This window comes from Strix uralensis, chromosome 7, assembly GCF_047716275.1.
Source record: "Strix uralensis isolate ZFMK-TIS-50842 chromosome 7, bStrUra1, whole genome shotgun sequence".
In the NCBI taxonomy this organism is placed as follows: domain Eukaryota; kingdom Metazoa; phylum Chordata; class Aves; order Strigiformes; family Strigidae; genus Strix; species Strix uralensis.
Window position 1 is genome coordinate 12,526,574 of NC_133978.1, and position 24,807 is coordinate 12,551,380.

At 40.3% G+C, this 24,807-nt stretch overlaps 1 long non-coding RNA gene across 2 annotated transcripts; it reads right to left on the reverse strand.

Annotated features, from left to right (window-relative positions):
- Positions 1-1,123: 1,123 nt before the first annotated feature.
- On the reverse strand, positions 1,124-24,152 carry LOC141945818 (uncharacterized). 2 transcript variants are annotated; one of them, XR_012629619.1, is made up of 5 exons: positions 14,829-24,152; positions 14,508-14,660; positions 10,475-10,631; positions 7,959-8,021; positions 1,124-3,640 (listed from the first exon to the last, which is right to left on the reverse strand). It is a non-coding gene; the product is annotated as an uncharacterized LOC141945818 (long non-coding RNA). The 2 variants fall into 2 exon arrangements; XR_012629618.1 differs by having other exon boundaries at positions 14,508-24,152.
- Between the last annotated feature and the right edge of the window lie 655 nt (positions 24,153-24,807).

The window sequence follows — 24,807 nt, forward strand, 5'->3', positions numbered from 1 at the left end:
CTGGAGGGCTACTGGGAACCACAGACATACATGCATCGGAATCAATGCCCTTGGTCATGTCATTTAATGTAGGACTAGGCAGCTCTCTTTGCTCCCCACCAGCAATTAAAAAAAATACTTGATGAGTCCTGCAGAGAAATTAGCTTTGATGAAGACAACTGCTCACATCTAGTAAGAACTGATTGATCTGAGGCAAAAAAAGACTGATGTGTAAGGGGGTTTTCCCCTCACCTTCAACCAAGAGAAAGTCATTGCTAAGCTTTAGACAAATTCTTCTCAGAACAAACTTCAGTAAAAAGTGTGTATGAACCCCATCTGCATTCACCATCTGAAAATACTTGCTAAAGCTATTCATGAGGGAGTAGTTAGCAACACATCAGACAAAATAGAATCAGACAACAGATCTCCAGACTTGATCCAATGAACACTGAAGTCACCAGGAATTTTCCACTCAGTTTTGGCAAGAGTTATTTTGTAAGAATATATAAACCTACAACAGGAAGTATTTATCCCTCTGCTTTATGTTTTACTTGAGTATATTATTTGAGATGATATTGTCCATGCAGAACTTTAGTTTTCCTTGGCAAATGTAATCACAAGAAATTGCCTCGGTAGACCATAGTTTGGATAAACATAACTTGTCCAGAGCTAAAATCCTGACTTCTTCAACTATACCCAGGCCCTTGCATCAGTTGTGGGCCACACAGTCTAGAGAGCTGAAAAGCCAACAGCAGAAGCCCCCATTACACATTTTGGGACCATATTTTGTGTGAAGAATACATAATTTTATTTCTTCTACTATCCACTTTGAAAGATGAGATCCCAAAACCTGCCCCTGCCCCAACACTCTCTGTCAGCAGGGATAATTTCTCCTGTGCTCCTGACAATTCACAGTCATAGTGCCAAATAAGACAGACTGATTTGGTGTTAGCTGGTGGTATTAAACTCTAAACAAAGTGAGGGGCCACCTGACTCCCTTAGTTGACAAGGTCGGACCAGGATCCAACATCTGTTCTGGCAGTTATAGAGATACTTCAGGAACATCTTTACTGAAACTTGAAGGCTGTGCAATTTTCATGCTTGACAGCCAAATGCATACAAAAACACAAGATACAAACAAATGCATTTGTCAGCTTGGACAAGCTAAATTTACTACTTTATATAAGCATACAGCTTGTGTACTTTGAAAAGCCACTGAGCAAATATGTTTCTCCTCAGGTAATGCCAAACAAATATACACAGAAATGAAAGGAAAACAAAAGGAAGAACAGATGCCTGTAAGTGAAGTCATCATCAGATGGTAGCTCTGTTCTACCAGATGAGGAAAATGGCCTGGTACATAAAAGTCAAACTCTGTTGACGAATCACCTTCAGAGGCTGACACATGACATCCCAATACCTCTAGACAAGGCAAAAAAACATGTTTGGGCAGCAGTCACAATTCATGCTGAAATAATTTGAGGATTCCTGCTTTAGTCTGTTCAGTCCAGACCAGAACCTCACACAAGTAACATTTTTAATTTGAGTAGCCCTCAACCTTAAGTTGAGGCCAGTTTGGGAAACTAAGTGAGTAAAAATACTCCAGTGCATTGGATGATGTCCCTGCATCCCTCCAGAGACCCAGAGTGTTTCTCCAATTGTGCTAACAGTCTTTGGGGCTTATATTTTTGCTATCAGAGAGAACATTTTGCCTGAAGGAGGATTGGAGAATGTGGACCACACTGGTTGAAGGATGTGGGGCAAAGAGAAAAACCATACAGCATTTTTCAGATGCAAAAGAAATGGACTTAAACTCACATTAGAGAACAGAATCTTCATACCTGTTCGCAATACTTTATACAGAGCTGTAAACACACATGGCCATATTTTACAGAGTAAAACCCTGCTGCAAACACATTTAATACCAAAAATGCTTTTTACATTTACTTGTCATTCGCATTCTATGGATTCCTTCTGCGAGCTTCAAAAGACAAAATAAAAATAAAATGTTTGCCCAGTGATCAGCAGCAGAACAATCAAACGCAGCTCCTTCACCAACCTTCTGACTCAGATCTTGTGAGAAGGACTGGCAGCTCCTTTATTCTCAATATAAAAATGCTATGCATGGTAAGCTCTTCAAAAATAAGAAGCTGAGAGTCAGATCTATCTAATCTCAAAACCAAAAAGAAAATAAAATAATAACAGGCACACAGAAGACTCAAAAATAGGTTCAATTGCTCAGTACAATAGAAACATTGCCAATAAGAGAGCATGGCCACACCCAAGTGCCCACAAACTTGACCCTTGGAAACTGCATTTGCCTGTGTGGGTTACAACAGGCCTCTGACTGTCCCCATTCAACTCCCTCAAATTCTGAAGGGCACCGAGACCATTTCTATCATACAGAATATTATGTTAAGAGAAACAGCATTACTATGAGTACTGAGGGAAAAATTGCTATTTGCAATCTGCAATTTGCCCAACAGCAGAAAAGATTTCTGCTCCTCCTCATATTCACTAGAAGGAAAACCAAATTTATGAATGTCCAAGTAATTCTGGTTTAAGGGCACACCCAGGTAGAGAACTAGCAGCATATGCAGGGGACAGTTAGAGAAGGACAGAAGATATGTGAGTGAAGAACCCAGTCATTGCTAATGACGTCAGCAGAGGGTGCTTCAGTTTCTCTGTTATCCAGCCCTTTGGTATTATTCTTAACTTTATTTCAAGCTCCAGTAAGTTTTATTTATTAAGGTGGTCACACAACTCTGGTGTCTTAAAAGAACAGCTGCCTTCTGGCTTCAGAAAGAAGAGATTTAATGTGATTAGCTTTAACACCTTTCCAGTATGCTGTTTAATAACCACCTGATGACATTCTGGGAAGTTAAAGAATGGTCCCCTTTGCTTTTAAAGCCAGATTTAAACCCCTAGAGGAGATATTGCAAAGTTTACCACTGTACTTGAATCTGGTCCTTTACCACTATTTTAAAAACCTGCTTATCTAGTTTCTCAGCCCCTTTCTAAATGATGAGCTCTTTCTCACTCGCTAGAAATTCACTTCCAAGTGGATTTCAAGCATTGAGAACAAAGGCTGCGGGAAAAATCATCATGTGCTTAGCTACAAACAAACTAATTTTGTCAATATAAATCATTCACAGAAAAGATTAAATATGCATATATACTCATAACTAGAAACAATAACATCAGCCCTTTCCCACCTTTGAGGCAGTCCAAAAATGCAAACCAAAGTGATTCAGCCAGCTCCTCAGCCAGCTCTCCTCTTTCTCTTATATGAGGAGCTAAATCCCTGTTTGGTGCAGAGGAATATGGAACTGCCACAAAGTCCAGTGGCAGCCAGACAGCTTTGCCTGACTCTTTAGTTGCCAGGCTAATGTTAACAAGATGAAGGAGCCTGAGTGAATGAATAAACAGTACTGACTGAAGCCTTTTCCAAACAAAAAAATAAAGTAATATACAGTCATGTCCTATCTGTGAAAGGAGGGCCCTCAACCAAGTAAAGCGCTGGCAGGCAGATGCTTTTCACCCTGCTCACAGTCTGCTCATTTTAACTGTGGAAGGGGTCCAGAAGCCATCAGATGGCCTCGCTGAGTACAAGGCTTGCAGTGTTTCCTTATTTCCATCTGAGTCATTTTGAAATTTATACCTGTAAAACAAAGATATAAAGAAGAGAAAATGGAGATGTTTAAGTGGGAGTGTGAATAACGGCACAAAACTTTGATATCTGAAGCTGAGCCATGTTTGTATGGGCAAGTTTAGATTATCAGTGATCTGAAAATAAAAAGGAATGTGATGCCAGGTTGGTTTTTTTTTTTTTTTCCCTTCATTAGATTGCTAGAGATCACTCATTCCCAGCAGCTTTTTTTCCCCTGTACCAAGGGTACACAATCACCGAAAGTATGATTGCTGCTGCTGAAAGTTTCCACAGCCAGATGAAGGGCTTCACAGACACAGGGGCAGTACTCTCTCTCTCTCTAGAAGTCGAGTCCCACAATCAACACATTACACAGTATCTTCCTTTTACTATCATCACATTCACCATCTTTCCTGGAAAGAAGCCACAGGCTGACATTAGCTTGAAATATTTGCTTTCTGGGGCAGTAATTGTTTCTGATGGAAGAACAAAGTTCTAGAAAATCAGTGGTTTTGCTTCAAAAGTAGCCAGTATGGTTAAATTATCCCCCTCCTTAAGCTGCACTGAGTTAGCCTCCAAGTAGCTTTTGCAGCTTTCCCATGCCAGATGCCTAGCACAAAGAACAGTGCAGAGTAACACTGAAAAAGTCAGTGAGTGTGCTTTGCCTGCAGACCGTATAAAGCAAGTAACATTCCCCTAGAAAAGACAGCAACATGGAAGAACAAATCACACAGAAAGCTCATAACGACAATACAAAACCAAGCCAACATTGTACAACTCCAGACCAGAACTGCATCTGAAACAAAACGCTGTGTTTAGCTTTGGGCAGTTGCTGCATTAGCTCTAAGCTTTTACATCTGGAGTAGGAGTCAAAACGGATGCAGATCAAGCATTTTCATATAAGCAGATTTGTAACAGCAACAAGCAGTCATTTGCAGCAGACAGGTGCACCCTGTACAAAAGCAAATAAACAGCAATGCCTGACCTAAAAAAGGCTTGGCTGCATGCAGCTGGGGATAGAAGATGGTTACAGTAAGCAGGCTGGAGTGCTCAGAGAACTGGGGAGGAGCCTAACAGGGGACAAGCAGCGATCATCAACTATTATTGAGTGCACCCTCAGCAAGTTTGCTGATGACACCAAGCTGTGTGGTGTGGTTGACACGCTGGAGGGAAGGGATGTGCCATCCAGAGGGACCTGGACAGGCTGGAGAGGTGGGATCGTGCAAACATCATGGAGTTCAACAAGGTCCTGCAAATGGGTTGAAGCAATAACACGCACAAATACAGGCTGGGCGAAGAGTGGATTGGGAGCAGCCCTGCAGAGAAGGACTTGAGGGCATTAGTGTACGGAAAACTGACTATGACCCAGCAATGTGCGTTCGCAGCCCAGAAAGCCAACCGTGTCCTGGGCTGCATCAAGAAAAGTGTGGCCAGCAGGTACAGGGAGGGGATTCTCCCCCTCTACTCCGCTCTCATGAGACCTCACCTGCAGTGCTGTGTCCAGCTCTGGGCTCCCAACATGAGAAGGACGGGGACCTGCTTGAGTGAGTCCAGAGGAGGCCACAAAAATGATCAGGGGGCTGGAGCACCTCCCTTATGAGGACAGGCTGAGAGAGTTGGGGTTGTTCAGCCTGGAGAAGAGAAGGCTGCGGGGAGACTTTATAGCGGCCTTCCAGTACTTAAAGGGGGCTACAGGAAAGCTGGGGAGGGACTCTTTATCAGGGGGTGTAGGGATAGGATGAGGGGTAATGGTTTTAAACTGAAAGAAGGTAGATTTAGAATAGATAGATGGAAGAAGTTCCTCACTGTGAGAGTGGTGAGACACTGGCACAGGTTGCCCAGAGCAGCTGTGGCTGCCCCCTCCCTGGCAGTGTTCAAGGCCAGGTTGGACGGGGCTTTGAGCAACCTGGCCTAGTGGAAGGTGTCCCTGCCCATGGTAGGGGGGTTGGGACTAGATGATCTTTAAGGTCCCTCCCAACCCAAACCATTCTATGATTACCGGGTCTGCAACAGAGCAAGGTGTTTCATATTTCCTTTGTAAATCTTTGTGGTGAATTTACAGGTTTTAATGAAGTGCTTTCTCATACTTCCTTCTCCCTCTCAGCATAGTACCTTCCATTGCTCTGTGAGACCAGTATCACTGTATTTTACACATGGGAAACAGCAGCCTGCTTTCAAAGGAACATTCTGTTTGGGAGAGTTTTTTATCAGAGAGATTTCATGCCTGTTGCATGAAAAAAGCCTGAAACACCTGCTATTTTGTCGGATAGCTGAAGGTACCTCAGATTGAAAAGTAATAGCTATGCTCATTGCATGAAATCTCATTACTTTGGAAAGGTTATAGATTTAGCCAGGTAGGACACATGATCCATCTCAGGCCAAGAGTGACAAGAACCACCTCTGTGTTCATCATTGCATTCTCTAATCCTTCTGGATGGGCTGGGAACCCACTATTGTTGCTGTGGACAGTTTATAGCTGAAGTCCTCAGTTGCTATTACATTTACTAGTTAAATCAGAAAGAAGCCTCAAGCGGCTATAAGACCCTGACCCACAGGCATAAATCAGCAATGTGTTCACTGCCCCTGATACCAATGGGACTGCCTATAAAACAAAGCCCATGATTCAGCACTGGGATACCGGAAAGGAAAGAAAAGTACCAGCTAAAGGAAAACTGCAGACAAACACAAGGATTTCCACCTAGGTTACCTAAATACAAAAAGGAATAAAGCATTTAAAGTACTTTATCAGCTGGAATCAATTCAGGGGGAATTTCAAATTAGTAATTTTATGATTAAAAGATTAGAAGAGGGTAAATAAGCAAATAGGAAATAGACTATTTTAGATCAAATTCTGTACCTTTAATGAAAGTTATCAGCTAGCCATTTTAATGAATTTAGAAACTTTAAGACATAAAATGTTGTTATTCTACAGAGCATAGCTAATCTTTTTATCTTAGACTTGTTCATGGTTTAGCTCTTTTTAATGGGGTCTCACTGAAACCAGGGATACTATGGACATACAGAAAGAAGTAAATTGAGTGGTTTTGGGCTAGTGATGGTGCCGAATCACCATAGTATGGATATATGAAAGTGGGCAAGACTGCCAAAACTATCATTTATACAGTGAAAGCACTGATATGATGGCAGAAATTCCAATAACTGCTTTAAAAAACACTGATTCTTTCTGCAGGAAATCTTTCTTTTGCTATCAAAAGTAGCTCTAAGTAGAACTGGAAAATTAGATTTAATTCTTCCATTGTCCATCTGAACAAGAAGCTAAGTTAACTCCCAGCAGCTGAATTACTTCCTCCTTGCCTTATCTTGTTTCAGAGCCAAGCAAATGAAGCTGGTTGAAGCCTTGTGCAGGTACACAGGGTATTTTAAGTAAACAAAAAGGTACACAGGCAGGAAACACTGAGCTTGTAGCTGGAAGTATTTTCATCTGACTACCAGTTCACAGTTAGGCACCAGGCAGTCAGAAAAAGAAAGAAAAAAAACAGTGAAGATTGGTTTTCTGAAAGGACAATTGTACCATTTTAAACTCCTATCCAGAATGCAGCTACTTCAAAAAGCAACACAATGCTTTGCCCTCACTTTGAAGGCTACGGCTTTCCTGCATTACCCCTTAGAATAAATGGTCTCAAGAGACTACAGGGTAGCTGGCCCCTTCCACTTGCTCTAGGCAGGGAACACATTTAGCTAGAAAAGGCTTCTAAATACTTCAATGCAAGTACACTTTTACTTGTGCAGCCTGTAGACACCCATATATAGAACAACTTCCATCTCAAGTAATTCTTTCCTGGTAGGGCTGTGGGTTCAAAATCTGAAGTTTCTGGAATTTACAGAATCACACTTTGGTTGATTTCTCAAAACATGGAGATAGGTGCAGCCACAGACAGATGGTGACGGAATACAGCAGGGCAAAGCTACCATAAAACTTCACTTTTGCAGCCTCTGTTCTTATGAATGAGGAACTATGCTGTGATACTATTCTTCCTGCCCTCAGAGTAGGACCTTCTACAAAGCAGGAACCAATATGAACACTTTATGCTTTGATTAGACTAGATCATATTTCTCTTGATTGTTTTACACTGTGAGCATTAAATTGATTCTCTACTACACTTACTTCTTCCCAATCCAAACTCTCCATAATGTGACTGAGAAAAGAGAACAATTTCTCAGCGGTACAATGAAAATAATAGCTGCATGGAAAATTCTGTGAAGTCTGCAGATGACAAAATCTCTAAGTGCAGATGACAAAATCTCTAAGTGCTGTGACTTACCTATAATGATTACCTAATTAATGTAATGAAACCTTAAATCTTATTACCTTTATGCACTTTTTTGTTGAGTTTGGGCAGATTTAAGCAGCACACTTTCTTAACCTTCCGACCTAAGGGTGAAAAATAATACATTACCAGTGGAGACAGATAATGCAAATAGCTGAACATATACACCAAATGGGTTAGAGCCCACAGACATTTTGATTACCGTATTTACCACTGAAATCCTTATGCAGAGAGATCTGTGAAACATAGGGTCATCATGACTGATTTTTACATCTGTGTATAGCTTTTTCCGTAGCATAGAACAGGAATTAATTTGTTCTTTTCCATCATTACTAGCAGATATTCCTGATACATTGTGAAGATTTTTACCCTTTGAAATGTCACATGTTGGCAGGCAATACAAGCGGCAAATTCCAGCAGTCAACCTAAGAAAGAGACTCTGCACTCTTTTTATAGTTATATCACTCAATGAAAATATAAAAGATTATGAACAGGAAAAAAGAGTATCTCTGGGTCCATATGCACAGGAGTGTAGGATAAATTGCTTTGGATGGGCAAAACCATTTAACTATTCCCTCCCCAATAGACCTACATAAGAGAACTGTTGATTGCACTTGACACATTATGTGCTGGACACAGAGGGAGGAGAAAGGTTGACTCTGGAGCAGAAGTAGAGCAGAAAGGACAGAGGTAGGTGATTTCTCATCAACAAAATCTCACATAAACTCAATGTTTCTGGAAATCCCTGTGGTACAGTTCTACAGCCAAGCTAGTGATGGTGGCTACTCTAGCATCCAAGGGGTTTGAGATGTCTTGTCACCATCATTTCATTCTGACATATCAGGTTTTACATAAAAAGTACATTAATCTTGCACACCCAGGTACTTCTACTTTCCCATCAGCATGTTTATGGATAAGGGACAGCATTTTTTGTATGTTTCTTCCCCACCTTCTGACCCAGAGAAGCACCAAACCCGTAGGACACACATTAACAAAAGGGAACATTATTATAGGATCCCATGTGTATTCATTTGGGTCTTATTTGGTGTTGCTGTCTCCTGTCCTTCCTGGACTAGCTTCTGCTATGCTCCTGAAGACACATCTAGATATTCTCCAACTCCCTTTGCACTATTCCTTAAGTGTCCCTCAAGTGGCTTGGGAAGCCTGAATAGAAGCAGAAAATGCAAAGGGAGGAGAAGGACTTCAGGTACATATATGACAACATTGTTGTAGTGTTCACTCCCCCTCACCACAGGTCTGACAAACAGCTCTACCACTTAGAACAGACTCTGGGCAGCTGACTTGACCAGTTTGAAAGACGGCTTCCACATGTTTCTCCACACTTATATTTACACATAAAGTGATTCTAGAAAATATGAAGCATGGCAAATCTGCTGTTCCTGACCTTTGGACATTTAGCTTACTTGTTTGTCCTTACCTCATATTCATTCTCTACATCTTGTGTAAAATAAATACCATGGATCAACCATGGTGGGTCCCTGAGATTTATAACATCAAGCATCAAATCTGAACAGGTAACTAAAAGTTACACCTTTCACTTTTAAAATCCTACTAAACTGTCTCCCTGCAAACCCAGAATGACTTCTCCATAGACAGATGGAAAAAACCTCTGTTTTTAAGATTTAAACTGCTCTGTGAATTTGTGCACTTTGGAATACTGCAAAATAGTAACTGAGTGCCACAAAGTAATACAGTAATAATTAAAGTGCATAATATCAGTGGTAAAAAAAAAAAAAAAAAAGTCATCAGAAGAGCTACTTTTGCCTGTTTCACTACTGTATAAAGAACTTCTCATTTACTCCAGTTCTGGTGACCTCACTGTTTCATATTCCCTTTCTCCATAAGGGTAGAAACTTTTTCCATTAATGTTTTTCTCAGTATCCAGAAAATAAATTATTTTTATATTGGCAGATTGTTATCTACTGGAAAAATAGAACAGGAATTTTTTTCAAAGGAGCGGGTTTCAGAACACAGACTAAGGTAAAAATTAATCAAGTTGTACTACATGCAACAGGAAGTAACAGAGAGGGAATACTACTGTACAAACTAAAGCATCGATATGCAAACACATTCTGCAGTCTAAGTCCTTTCCTAAATTCATTCTTTTCTTTCTAGTTGTCAAGCTCTGTTTGTTTTCTTTAATTAAAATCAACATAGAGAATAAGCAAAGAATAGGAAAAGAAAGGAGGCAATTGTGTTAGAAGAATATACTGTACCTTCTGCAGTAAAGGCATCGACACACAAAAGACAGACAAACAAAAAGCCACATAGTGCCAGAAGCTTCATCCTTCCAACTAATCACCAGACGTCTTCAAGGAGGCTGAACCAGCATTCAGGTCTACCTCCAGTGCAACCTTACCTTTTTATAAGGTAAATCAAAAGGAATGCTCTGTTCAGAATGGGTGGAGATTTGGCCTTTGTATTGCACTTCAAGGGATGAAAAGAAACAGCCCTTCCTATTACAAGAAGCAGTTTACTCAAAATCAGGCAGCAGTTAGCTGCGTTAGAGAGTGTCCTACCAGCTAAAAAGGAGTACCTGGCTTTGAGCGTTAGAGTATACAGGGATGTTCTGCTGCAGATTGTTTGTCCTGTGGTTCACAGAAGCCTCCTTAGGTGATCTTGTGTGCTCCTCTGGGTGCTTGGAATGGCAGAGAGCACAGCTGAAATGAAGCTGTGTGGACAGTGAACTGGAACTGAAAAGGCAAACCAAACCCAGAGTGTTTAAATCAAAGCAATTGCCAATGCGTTGTTAACATAATTAACAAGACAGCTGGTTAAGCATCAGATATCTGAGTTTATTATTAACTTCTCAGTATCTATTATATCTGGATAATTAAGTCTGTTACAGATTCCAGTTAACAGTCAAGATTAAGAAGTCCGTCAAATTCAACACAATATCAAGGTTCAGAGAGCGTGCATTAAAAAAAAGAAAAAAAAGGTCCTTCACGCAGGGATCAACTGCAGACCTGAGTCTCTTAAATAAGGCAAAAGTTTTGGTTTGGCAGCATTTAATTCTCACAGCTTATTCTGACAAGATTTGGGTCTCAAATACCAGAATATGCTGTGAACTGTGTAGTGGGACCTGGAAGCCACTCAGACTTGGAATTGCAGCATTGCAGCAGGACAGAAGGCTTCACTCAGATGCACATACGTTGCCCTCTCCGCTCCCCCCCACCCCTAAATTTCAAATGTTTCACATTTCAGGTTTTGGATTTGGCTTGTTTCTTGCACTGGATCAGCAGCCATCCAAATCAGGTCACCCCTTTATCTACCAATTTTATCCCCAAAAGCTTATTTCTACATTCCTATCTAGCAATATCTAAATATTTTAAAGACCTCTAATACCTGACAGTCTTTTTTTGCCAAGGCTGACATTAGCAAGGCTCTAGGATCATATCACTAACAACACTTGATACAGATAGTATTATCTTTAAAGTGCTTTATGAACAGCCCTGCCTTACCATTGGCACACCTCAATTGTTCAGACTATAGTAAGGTATTTAGCTCACATCACTGCTAAGCTTCTCAGAAAGTACTTTTACAGTTCAGTCAGTGATACAGAGAAAGATGAATAGGACAAGAGTGTCAATGTTTTGATGACCTCAGGCTTCTTTTGAATAGTTGAAACACGGATGTGAACCCTCAATCCTGTACTTTTAAAACCAACATTTTGCTGGTTAACAGAATCAATCCTTTAATTTGTGGAGAAGTTCTATACTCCCCTCTAAAAAAGGAACAGTCATTACTATTACTGAAGTAGATTTTATCAGTTAAGTATTTTAGAAAAAGAACTAGTTATATAAAATATATAAACTAGAACTACTTATGTAAACTAGCATTATAGGAAGGACTTTTTGATATAGAAACATCTCTGTAGTCCATTTTATTAACTGAATCAAATTTACAGCTTCCATGTACCAGCAAAATATTACATTGCTTCAGATGAACTTTAAATGGAGAAGAAAGTGTGGCTCTCATAGCTTTGAGCACAGAACGAAATCTACGGTGGCACGAACAGAATCCTTTCAGACTGGCTTTCCTGAAATAATGTTTTCCATTTGATCAGCAACTTCCCAGTTTAGCAGACCAAGGTCGATTTGTTACCAAAGAATTTCAGACTTGCGTTTGTGTCAATTACATGGCACAGCCCATCCTACTCCAATTCAAGAAAATCTTTGAATATATTTCTGTCCAGTCTTGCTCAGCGAAGCACTTACTTGATTTTAACAACATATCGAGTGATTTCCCTGTATAGAAAAGTCCTGATGGTTTTGTTACATCTTTTCTTTCAAATATCCAGTGAGAGATTTTGAGCAGTGACAGTCTCACTGCATATACTAAATATCTGCACAGATAGCATAAAACAAGTAGACACAATCTTTTTCAAGGAAACAAACAAACAATAAACAACCTAAACTGAGCATGTAAAACAGAGCTGGGAAATTTAATAGGCTAGTCAGCCTTCTTGCTAAGGTTTGCTGAAGATCTGAAGTGTCAATAAGGCACATGAAAGGATAGGTAGGAGAGTCATTTTTCTGCAACATTCAATCAGGCTGTCTGAATAGTGAAGCAAGGATGTACCTCACAGTGACTACAGTATTTTATCTCCATTACACTTTCTGAGAAAGTTCTAGGCAAGCTCATGTATAGATGGTGACACTGCACAATATAGAAGAATCACTGCAAAGGGAGTCTAGATATAAGCAGTTAATAGAGATTCTCAGTATGGCTTTGATATTTACAAAAGTAAAAACTGATATATACCTAATTCCACAGAACTCAACCCACTGCACTTTTAAATCTTGAATCAAATATCACTTAAATCTTTATTTGTTCTACATATTTAAGCCTGTGAAAACCTAGGAAATTAGAATATCCTAAATTTTGGTCTTGTTAAAGTCAGTGAGGCTTTTTCTACCAAGTTGACTCCAAGCCAAATTCTCGATTATATTTTCGGTGGGGTTTTTTGTTTGTATTTAGAATCCCAGGTCCTACTGAAATATCTGGGAAAGATGGGGCAACAAGGGATGCATGTGTGGAGTTTGAAAGGAAGAAAGGAAAGAACATGTTATTTTCCCCATAACGTGTTTTAAGATGTATCACTACATATGCTACTATACTATTGAATTAATTCGCCTTTTTTACAGACAAAAATTGTACACTGAACACATGATTGAAAGATTTTTTTCCAAAAGCTGTATTGCTTTGGTTTTCCTGAATGAAAAAGAAATGAAATGTCTTGCTTTACTGACAAGTCAATTTTGTGACTTAGCATAACCATATATAGGTGGCAACCATGTGAACAGAATGTTTTAGTGGTAACACAGAAAAAAAGCTTGGTTTGTAACCAAAAGACATAGTCTCTCTAATGATAAATGGTTAAAGCTCTCATACCAAAAAAATCTTGTTACTTCTTCTGACTGTTTTAAAGCTTTTTACTCCCCAAACCAGTTTTAATTTCACTGATTTTAAGGTGGTTATTTCTGAAATTTACACTCAAGGTCTTCTCATGCTTCTCTATTAACAAAGAATTACCATCTTCTCCCCCTCCCCACCACCACCCCCCTGCCGCCCCCAAGAATGACTCTGTTGATATTCGGATACCTTTGTTGATAACAGAAAAGTAAAAAAGGAAAATCCCATCACTGAGCGCATCTTATCTCTGTGTCCTAAAATGGCAGCTGCCTCACCCAACTGGCTTTCTTCCTTAAACATAAAGGTGAACTAGAAATGAAAAAAACTCATAAAAGGTACATATTAACTCAAACCTACTAAGGCTTTATACCCAAAGAATTTTTCATGTCTTTCTGGCAGTGAATTGCCTCTCTTCCTGTGTGCATGATAGAAAATAAAAAATGAATACAGAACCAGGTAAGATAAGAAACGAGTTGCGTAAAAGAACTTCATCACATGATGGCTACTGTCATTTCCAGCTATGTTCATTTCACTAAACTGGAAAAGCATTGGAATGTTAAATGCACTACAGTTGCTGCCAACACCTACCTCAAAAGAAACCCATTTTTCTTCTGAAATATTCACAACAGAATATTGGCAACAGGAGTGTTTACAAAGACTTATTTTTCTAAATACAGATAACTGCATTGTAACATTACCATCCACCCCAAGGAAGAAAGCAGCATGTGCTACTTGGATGTCCCATTTGTTTTCTGCTTGGAAGAGGCAGGCTGCTACTTGGTCTCCTCTGTTACAATAATCTGAGCCTTCCAGCTACTGTGATGGGAAATGAGACAACCCTGTATCCTTACCACTGCATGCCCAAATACCTCACAGAGGGGAAATGGAGCAGGTGGTAGGAAGCTCTGCTGGCTGCCCAGGGGAGCAGTTTTAAATGGTTTATGCTTCTGCCTTTCAGCCTGCTCTTGTATTTCTCATCCTGAGCTTGGAGAAGCCAACCAACCACTTGCTTAAAAACTATTGTGCCAAAAATAGCACAAAGGACTTTGCCAGATGAGCCTGAAGTATTGCCTGCAAGACTCCAAGTCTGCTCGCTACCAAGGGAGGCTGTCACTATCTCCACAACTTTGGTTGAGCAAATAGGAAGATGTTACCTGCAAAGTGTTTTTGGCCCTCAGACCAGAGAGGATCAGTGATCACTACTCCAGAGCATGGCAACAGTTAATTTCTGTATTTTCTCTTTTCCAATGTGTATAGCATCTGCAGCCTAGATACTCTCATCCATTCTGCTGAAGACACATCACTTTCTATAAGAGAAAATATCTTTAGTCTTATGTTCTTTGATTCTTAATCTTTATTTCACATAATCTACCCATACATAACCTCTGCCATTGCTGGCTGTCTGTGTCCCCTACTCAGTATGTCTGTGCCAGTAATTACGCTCATTTAGGTCAGCTTTTTAGATATCTCCTCACCTGGTGTTTGTAGTCACCTCCAGTTTCTGTCCCTTCAGTCTGTTTTCTTTTCATGCTGCTTTTTTCCTTTCTGCCACTCCCATGTGTTTCTCTCTGTCATCCAGTTCTGCCCCAGTCTTTTTCCTTTATTGTGACCTGGTAACAGTTGAACAATGTTTTGTTGCAACTGTTCAACTGATTTTTATTTTTTTTCCACTTAAGCTATTTTTTTCCAAGACATGAGTCTGATTTTTGGCAGAAATATTTGACTTTTCAATAAAATACAAGTGCAGGAAAACCTAAGTATTCTTTTTTTTTGAACCAACCTCAAGTCATATACATGCTTAGGCTCTACCATCATTCCTGATGGGAAAGTTCAAGCATAAAAGCATAAAATTTCCCACTCATCACGTGGGTTAAATTGTCCATTCAGGATAATTTTGCATTGTGGCTAGAAACCCGCTGATGCATACACCAAACTGACACAAGTTAGCTTTTGAAATCCTGTAAGAAGTCAGAGCTCTCCACTGAGAGACAGAATTGTTTGTCTTACCGTCACCAGTCTCCCCACCGAGCCAAACCCGCTCTCGTCCGCTGCCAGGAAGCCCACACCCTCCCGCCCGCAGCGGCAGCCCTGTTTCGGTTTCACAGCACACCCTTGCTAACTGGCCTATTCATCACAACATTCACCTTGCTGTAGCCATGCTAACTCCCATCAGCTGCCTTCCCAAAACCCATATATTCCAAGACTACTTCCCTGTCGCTCCTCATGACTGCAGTTTTCCGTCTGCTTCCTTTTTTGTATAAGCAAGCTTTGTGTTCCGTATATACCAAACACATCCACATACTTCAGAGTGACATGCCTAATTGTGGTTGAAAGGCCAAAAGTGGCTCAATTTAATGTGGGTTTTGGTTTATTTGCTGGTTTTTGCTGCTATCTACTCAAGTGTTTGTTGAAATCCCCTGCTTTTCAAGGGGACTTTTAGCACGACAAATATACTGAGGAACACTACAGCTATGGCAAAGGTTGAGTCTGTAATTAAATTAGCATCTCATAGACTGGGACTAAAATGGACAGTAGTATGCCCCTGTGCACTATGGAAGACATGGATTTAAAGTGCTTCAAATAATTTTAAATTATGGTTTTAAAAAGCAGATTTTAATATCCACTCTTAATCTTGTTTCACATTTGTACACATTCATTATTTCCCTGGAAAGGTTCATCAATGTTGGTTGATATAACCATTACTGTCACATCAATTTTTGGAAAATATGGCCTTTACTACTTTTTGCATACCTGAAGGAGATACAAACACTTCTTTTCACATTCACAGAGCTCAGTACATGCTTTCAATATTCATAATTTTAACACACTAGATTCACCTACTAGAGAATTAGGTTTTAATTTGTGATTTTTGCACACTTAACTTCTGCCTCTACAGCTGACAGTCCCCCCCATCCCCATTTCCCTGGCATTCACAAATTCTTTGCTGTTGTGGTAGGATGAGTTATTCTTTGATGTCACCAACTCTACCCTTCTTTCCTCCCCCCATTTCCAAGATCCTATGCAGGTGTTAGTTATCCCTTACCTAGGCTAGGATAAATGCCTGCCTTTACCACAAGGGCTGATTTTTCTTCCTTCCAAGATTTATCCCTGCTGCTCCTTCATAGGTCACAGAATAGTGGTAGCAGGAGGGTGCTTGACTCCATCTTTGTCAGAGCTCTTCCTCTGCCTTATGCCCTTGACTATGTTGCCTTCTTTTCCCAAGGGGCACGCATTCAGATGGCTATCAAACACGCTCTACCTAGTTCTGTAATTGCTGTTCTTGAAAGCATATTCATCTCATTTCTCACGCCTGCTAATTTTCCATTTCCTTCCTTTTCAGTGCTACAGCCAGCGCTTCTGTGTTGTTAGTTATATGTACATGAAAAGGACAACTGGCACAACTAATTATAACCATAAAACTCTGTGGGATTTTTTTGCAGGTCCAGGCATGATTCAATGATATGTAAACAGAATATGGCTAAATTCCCCACCTTTTACAGGAATTCCCTATTTTGTGATGTATGCTAAAGAACATTAAAAACAAGGCATATGCTTATCCTGCAATTAAATTAAAATCCGATCCTAAATATTGACTACAACGGATGTTTCTAAGGATTTCCATTATGTTTCAAGTAATTCTACTTTAAATCATGATCTAAATAAGCAGCTGCATAATTTTTAATATTTTACTTCAACTTTTTTAACAAGCATATGAATCGGTTATTTTCCTAAGAAAGTGTTCTTCATGGTCAGCTGGTGTAAGCAAGAAGGCCAGACCTGACTCATGTACATATTTTCAGTTTGCATGGCAGAATACAAAATGATATTTAAATCTCACCTTATGAAAGTATTTAATGTAATTAGCTTTGTAATTTTCATCCAGCTTGCCCCACCTCTAACACTGCTGGAGGCTGTGAGGTAATATACACTGCCCTTCATGAAACCTATATACTAGTACACCTATAAAACAATAAGACTTGGTATGCCTGGTGCCTTTAAACAACTTGAATTTTCTTCCAAAAGACAAAGATGATTCCTCCCTATTTCTGCTGTCATTAATGAGCAGGACAATTTTTTTTAACTCTTCATTATTTGAAAATAATTTAGTAAGGCATCTTATTTTTTCTTTGATAAATGATCTTTAGTTTATAGCAAACTTAGAATTTAAAAATGGTTGCCATAAATTCCCTTCAAATTTTGAAATGGACTTATTTTGAAAATAAAGATGCGTTTAAGTAACCCTTCTACATAGTATTTAAGAAAGAATTGGATTTTATTTCAACATTCAACTGTCTCAGTGACCTTTAGTCATCGTAATAAAGTGGAGACAGGCTCTTGCAACACAGGAAACAGTACATCAATCTGTGGCAACCCTCAGTGGGGATGGCTGTTCAGACCTGTAATCTGGCACTGGAAGGCCAGCTGCCACAAAGGCAAGCAACCTGCTGGCACAAGGCTGAGATCAGTCACTAACCCACCACTCACCCACCCCCATCTTACCAAGCAAGAACAGCCTCTGAACACAAGTATAACGCAGAACTGACACACTCTAGAAAGACAAATGTCTCGTTCACACACCCCCAACATCTCTCAGAGTGATGACTTTTAGATCTAACCACCTCTCCTCTGCCAATGATGAATGGGAATAGGTTCAGAAAGACATGCTATCTTTGTTAATTCCTTCACTCAGTTTTGACACCATTCGGTCTGCTCTTGCAGACATTGTCATTACATTTCTGAACAAATCTTTAGCAGTACTGTAAGGCATTTCTTTTTACTAACTTGTACATAGGAGCTAAGCTTTAACTGAAAGATAGGGGGTTTGTGGGGTTTTTTTGTATGAATGAGCAATCTTGTAATATATTATACATTCCCACTTCTTGCTAGTGATCTTAACACCAAAAAGAATTACTGGAAAACTGTTTTTTAATTACCACAGTTTCATTTAGAGAAATAGCGCGACAACATCATCTTCTTGGAAAATGAGTTGGCCAAGAAGGAATTTGCCTTGGGCAGGGGAAAAAATAAAGCTGCTGACCGCTATCAAGGAAAAGAAAATAGAATTAAATATTTAACTGGAAAATGCAAGATTAAATGTAACTTCCCTGAAAAATACTAGCTAGATATTTTCCTAAATTGTACAGTGGTCTAGGTGTCTACAGAACTACTGGACTTCTTCCTAGACACTAACTCACCACCACTGCAATGGTGAGATAGCAGAGGCGAGATAATCTACTTGTATCAAGGTAATGGTTTTTGAGTTATAGGTCTTCATTTACTGAGTGCAAGGCTAAAATCACTGCACCATCCCACCAAGACTGGACACAGGATAGTATACATTACCATCACTGCCAATTCACCTTATTCCTGACTGCAGTGATGGTCTGTTCAGAGATGAAGATCACTTTTTCCTCCTAAGCAGTAGAATACATCTTCATCCATCACCATCTATTCTAAGAAAAATGATGCCACAAAAAAATCAAACAACAAAAACCCACCCCAAACTGCAAAACCAAACAAGAACAATTGCATTTCTTGAAGTAATACATTCCTTTAGGATTTCTGAAGGGCTTGTAAGAGCAAGAGTAACTTATCAGATTCCTCCCCTGCCCAAGACAATGTAAGGAAACAAAATTCCAGGTATGTTTTCAAGTTATATTTGAGCCCCAAGGGAATGAGAAGAAATACAAGCTGAGCTGAAATGCAAAAACTCACTCTCCTATCATTTTTGTCTCTGTACAGAGGCAGATTCAAACAAAATTTGGACTCTCAGTAAAAGCTTCAGCAGAGTTCTCCTATCCCATCAAATTTCTAGCTAAAAATAAAACATTGTTGATGAAGTTATGTGTTTTTTCTTCCACTTCTTCCTAGTCACATAAATATAACTGAGGTGACCATAAATGCTTTGGGGGACAGACTGTGTTCATTGCATTGAAATGGTGCCCAGTGAACTGGATCATGGGATTTTAGCTCATGCAAGCTGACACAAGCAGCTGACACTAAATCAAACGATGGAACATACCCCTCAGACAGAGGAGAAACAGTCTTTTCTTCCTGCCAGCTCCTAACTCTGCATGAGCTGGCAGGAAGAAGAGAAGTTGAAACTCATACCACTATAGAAATGCAGACTGCCTTAGCCTTAGCCTCTAAACACCTTAGTTCAAGTTCTGGACCTCATATTACCAACTTATTTTTGTTGTGTTAATTGATCAGCATATCCACAATGTACAGAAGAACCAGGCAGAGGCCAAGTAACAGCATTTATACCCACTCAGAAGGACAAACTCCCTCTGCTATTCCTGAAACCACCTCCTGTCAGATCAGTACAAACAGGATTTATCTATGTTTTTAAGAAAGAAATCAATATGCAGATCAATCACAAAATCTTTCCAGAAGCCCTAGAGGCTGACAGCTGCACAGAATTTTCTGCTTTGGAGGCTTGCCAGCTGAATTAAATGCCTTATCTATTCAGGAAAAAGAAGAGCAAGGTGCCTGCCCAGACACTGGTCACTGTACCACTTCATTTCCTCATACTGTTTTCTGGAACTAAGCATTGGGCAACCAGACTAGTTATTTCGCACGAAAGATCCAATAGTGTCTTGTATTCTTCTATCATCTTTCTGAAAGAAGGAAAAAGCAAAGAAAAAGTGCTTTCTCAAGCAGCAGCTGAAAGAAGAATTAATCTTTTAGAGCCATGGTAAATGGCAAAAGGAATAACCCTCCCTGTTTAGGTGTCTGTGTTTTTCCCCACTCGGGAAAGAAGTGACACACAGCGGGAACAGATCTGCTTCCATAATGAGAAGGTTACACAGCTCCTCTCATCACCCCATCACGGAGGTGTGAGCTCTAGCAGATTAGCTGTCAAAAACAGTTTCCTAAATCACATCTTGCTTGAACTAGAGGACCAGAATACCACAAGAAGAAAACGTTTCCCTCGGGCATAGCACACTTAGTGCTGCATTCAATGTAAATGTTTTTGGACTGAAGCCTTGCCTTGTTTCAGTAAGCTTTCTGTTTAGAAGCCTAGAGCTACCACATAGACTGGCCCTCATCACACATCTATGGCCTTGAAAGACTAGAGAGTACAGAAATCATGTAAGAAACCAGGGGGAAAGGGGACACATCTGTTATTCCATCTTCACCACATTGCCTGCAGGAGGAAAGTTAAAACCAAGCAAAATAAATACAGCTACAAGCCTCACCTTAATAGAGCAAGGCTATCCAGAAGAGTGACCTGTGGAGACAGAAGAGTGAGCACACAGAGCTCAGAGACCACAAACACCACACACGAGACTCGTAGACACGTCAGCCACCAGCTCTGCAGAGGCTTTACTTGAAGGGCACAAACTGAGGAGTGGCAGGACACTTGCTGAAAAAGCTCCGTGAAAGATGTTTTAAACCCTGCTCCAGGACAGTCTCCTAAGTGATTACCAACTCACCATAAACTGCTGGGAGAAAGGATAATCTCAGTCTTGGTCTTCATTCTGGTCTTTGTTAGTTACCATATCCCTGATGCTGTCATTACTGCCTCTAATACAGTGGATACAACTACAGCCTGCAGTAACCGAGGCCAGCACATACTCCCAGAGGACTACATTGGTTCACCATAACTAGTCTAGGTTGAATTAAATTAACTTTGTACCCTGAAAGTTCTTAATGCTCCCTGGTTTCTCACAGCCCAGAAGTTAGTTTCATTTATCTCTAAACATAACAAGACCTTTGTTTTATTCTCCTTATGCCACAAGCAACTGCTTCAACCCAGTTAGAAGAAATTCTCATATACAAAATGCAGATTCTTCATTTTTAGAAAATATTAATGAATTTTATAATATATTAGCATATCACCTCCAGAAATAATGACTCTATGAGGACCGCAATTTTATCTAGTTTCTTTTCGGCAAGTGCAAAAAGACACTGTGGAGCATGCCTTAATTTAATGATAAGAACTCAAACTACTTTTTTCAAGATTTTGAGAGACATTCTTTGTGGCTTTTGAGCATAAAGTATGAGATGTGAATCTAAGGATGCATCCCTTATTCCCCTGGATGATTCAGAAATACCTACGTCCGCACTCAATTTCCTTCCCAGACCCCAATTCACCTTGGCAAACAGCAACGGCTTTTCAACTGCAAAGACATAATACAACATTTACTGCTCCTTTAATACAATTAATGCCTTAAAGAAGACTATTGTACAAATGCCTCAAACTTCCAGCTGACAGACTCTAAAGTCACAGGTTAGCAGGCTATATAAGTAATGTGTTTTCATTCCATCTTCTGTCTCCAACATCTCCCATGATACCCTTCTGTCTTACAATTTTGTATATTCTTTGACCTTATTTGTTAAAGACTTTTTCTTCTGGAAGTCTGAGGATGATCCTAGTTCATTGCTTCTAGTCTTCCATTTCCAGTTTGCTTAGGAACATTTTCTGCCTTCCCATTTCTCCTACTGTATCTTAGGTGTCATTTACAACGAACTTTAGCTAATTGCCTGAACGACAAGTGGAACCTGAGGAGGGAGCTCAGCTTTTTAATTCCTGTATCTCCTGGAAATACTACACTTTCAGCTAGCTTTTTTTTTGGTGGAGCTCTTTGTCTCCATTGTACTTACACACTCTCTGCCAAGGCAAGCACTACTCCCACCCAACACCCACATCTGCCCCAGTTAGATGCCACCAACACACACACACTCCACTGTGGAAGGGGACATGGGCAAAAGATCAACCATGTTGCTCTTGAAGCAATTCTTGCTGCCTTGGACTACCTGACTAGCCAACCTGGAAACATGGCACAGATCTTTGTCCACCTTTATCAGTATGAGCTACCAATGTAATTGAATCCACTGCAGCCACCAAACTGTAGATTCTCAATTTTACTGTCTGTAAAACAAACAAAACACAGAAAACCTTTTCCAGCTCACCCCACCGCCTTCTTCCCTTGTAGTTCATGGATGCCACTACAGTTCAAGTGAATAAAGTGTTTATAACAGACTTGCTTCAGTTAACTGATGAAACAGACTCTCAAGTGCCACTACTGTGTAATCACAACAGACTTTAAATCTCAAGTCTGAAAAAGGCCGTAACTTGACCATCCAGCCCAACCTCTTGCATAATTTCTACCAAAACGTTACTTCCAGTAACCACTGCACTATAGCATGAAATCCAAAATTGGCTTGAGAGAACTAACCACAGACTCCATTAACCTGTGGCAATTTTTGAATTTTTCCCCCTTGAACTGTGTTCCTGGGTTCTACCCTGTTTTATCATGATTCTAATATGGTCCTGTCTCTGGCTAATGAAACTTACAATTCCTTTTTTTTTTCCCTGCTATGCTTACACACAAATATATGTTTTTCCTGTATTTGTTGTCAGTTAAACACCTGCTTAAGCTTCTTCTCACTAATACTAAACTTCTAAATCTCACTCAAAAACATGGAAACTGTGTTTTCCTTAAATAAGAGTTTGTTTACTCAAAAAAGGAAAGCACGAAAATATCTGATCTTCCTTGCTTTTGTGACCAATTTCTCTTACTCCCCTTAAAAGTAGTTATTTACAAACACCCAGCAAAAGTTCTATAATGTTTCTTTACTGAAAGTCAGGAAAGGAATACAGTTATGTATAATCCTGTTCAACTGGACCCAACAATAAATCAAAAGAGGAAAAAAGAACTTCTTATGACTTTATAACTAACCGTCAAAAACGTGGTGGACAAGAGACCCCTAAGGAGAAGGGACAAAATAAAGTCAGCAAATAAATTAAGTAACATTCCTTATTCAAGAAAAAAAAAAAAAAAAAAAATCAGCTTTACTCCTCAGTTTTTGATTTCTGAGTTTATACCCTCCCAATAACCACCACTTTCCCTTCCAGTTTACAGAAGTGTATGAAACAGGGTATTAAGAATTAGAGGATCTAACCCAGTGTTGATCAGCTTTTACAGATCTGAAAAGGAGGATATACCCATCTACAACAGAGGCAGAAAGGAGGATCCGGGAAACTATAGACCTGTCAGTCTGACCTCGGTACCAGGGAAGGTCATGGAGCAGATCATCTTGAGTGCCATTAAAAGTCATATAATGGACAACCAGGGGATCAGGGCGAGTCAGCATGGGTTTATGAAAGGCAGGTCCTGCCTGACAAACCTGATCTCCTTCTACGACAAGGTGACCCGACTATAGGATGAGGGAAAGGCTGTGGATATTGTCTACCTGGATTTTCAAAAAGCATTCGACACAGTTCCCCATAGAATTCTCATAGAACAACTGGCTGCCCATGGCCTGGATGAGCGTATGGTCTGCTGGATCAAGCACTGGCTGGATGGACAGTCCCAGAGAGTGGTGGTCAATGGAGCTAAATCCAGTTGGCGGCCCGTCACAAGTGGTGTTCCTCAGGGCTCGGTGTTGGGACCATTTCTGTTCAACATCTTTATTGATGATCTTGATAAGGACATAGAGTGTATCATCAGTAAATCCACAGATGACACCAAGTTAAGCGGTAGTGTCAATCTGCATGAGGATAGGGAGGCTCTACAGAGAGACTTGGATAGATTGGATCGGTGGGCCAACGTTAACGGGATGAGCTTCAACAAGGCCAAGTGCCAGGTCCTGCACTTGGGCCACAACAGCCCCATGCATCGCTACAGGCTTGGGGAGGTGTGGCTGGAGAGCTGTGTGGAAGAAAAGGATCTGGGGGTTCTAATTGACAAGCAGCTGAACATGTGCCCAGGTGGCCAAGAAAGCCAACGGCATCCTGGCTTGTATTAGAAATAGTGTGACCAGCAGAAGTAGGGAGGTGATAGTCCCCCTGTACTCTGCACTGGTGAGGCCACACCTTGAGTATTATGTCCAGTTTTGGGCACCTCAATACAAGAGAGATACAAGCGAGTGCAGAGGAAGGCAACGAAGCTGGTGAAGGGCCTGGAGAACAAATCCTATGAGGAGAGATTAAAGGAGCTGGGGCTGTTCAGTTTGAAGAAGAGAGGGCTGAGGGGAGACCTCATCACTCTCTACACCTACCTGAAAGGACACTGTAGAGAGGTTGGTGCTGGTCTCTTCTCACAGGTAATTAGCGATACAACAAGAGGGAATGGCTTTAAACTCCATCAGGGGAGATTTAGACTGGACATTAGGAAAGAATTTTTCACAGAAAGAGTGGTCAGACAGTGGAATAGGCTGCCCAAGGAGGTGGTGGAGTCACCTGGATGTGTTTAAGGGTCGTTTAGATGAGATGTTGGGGGATATGGTGCAGGGAAGAACTTTGGAGAGTAGGGCTGATGGTTGGACTCGATGATCCAAAGGGTCTTTTCCAACCTGAATGATTCTGTGATATAAACCATCTAATTCTCCTTCTGAAAGTATTCAGTGTTCAGGAGACCAAAAAAAAAAAAGTTCTTCCTCAGCTGTATTTACTCTCAAAGCTGCTGAGCAAGACATACTTAATGGATCCTAATACCTACTTCA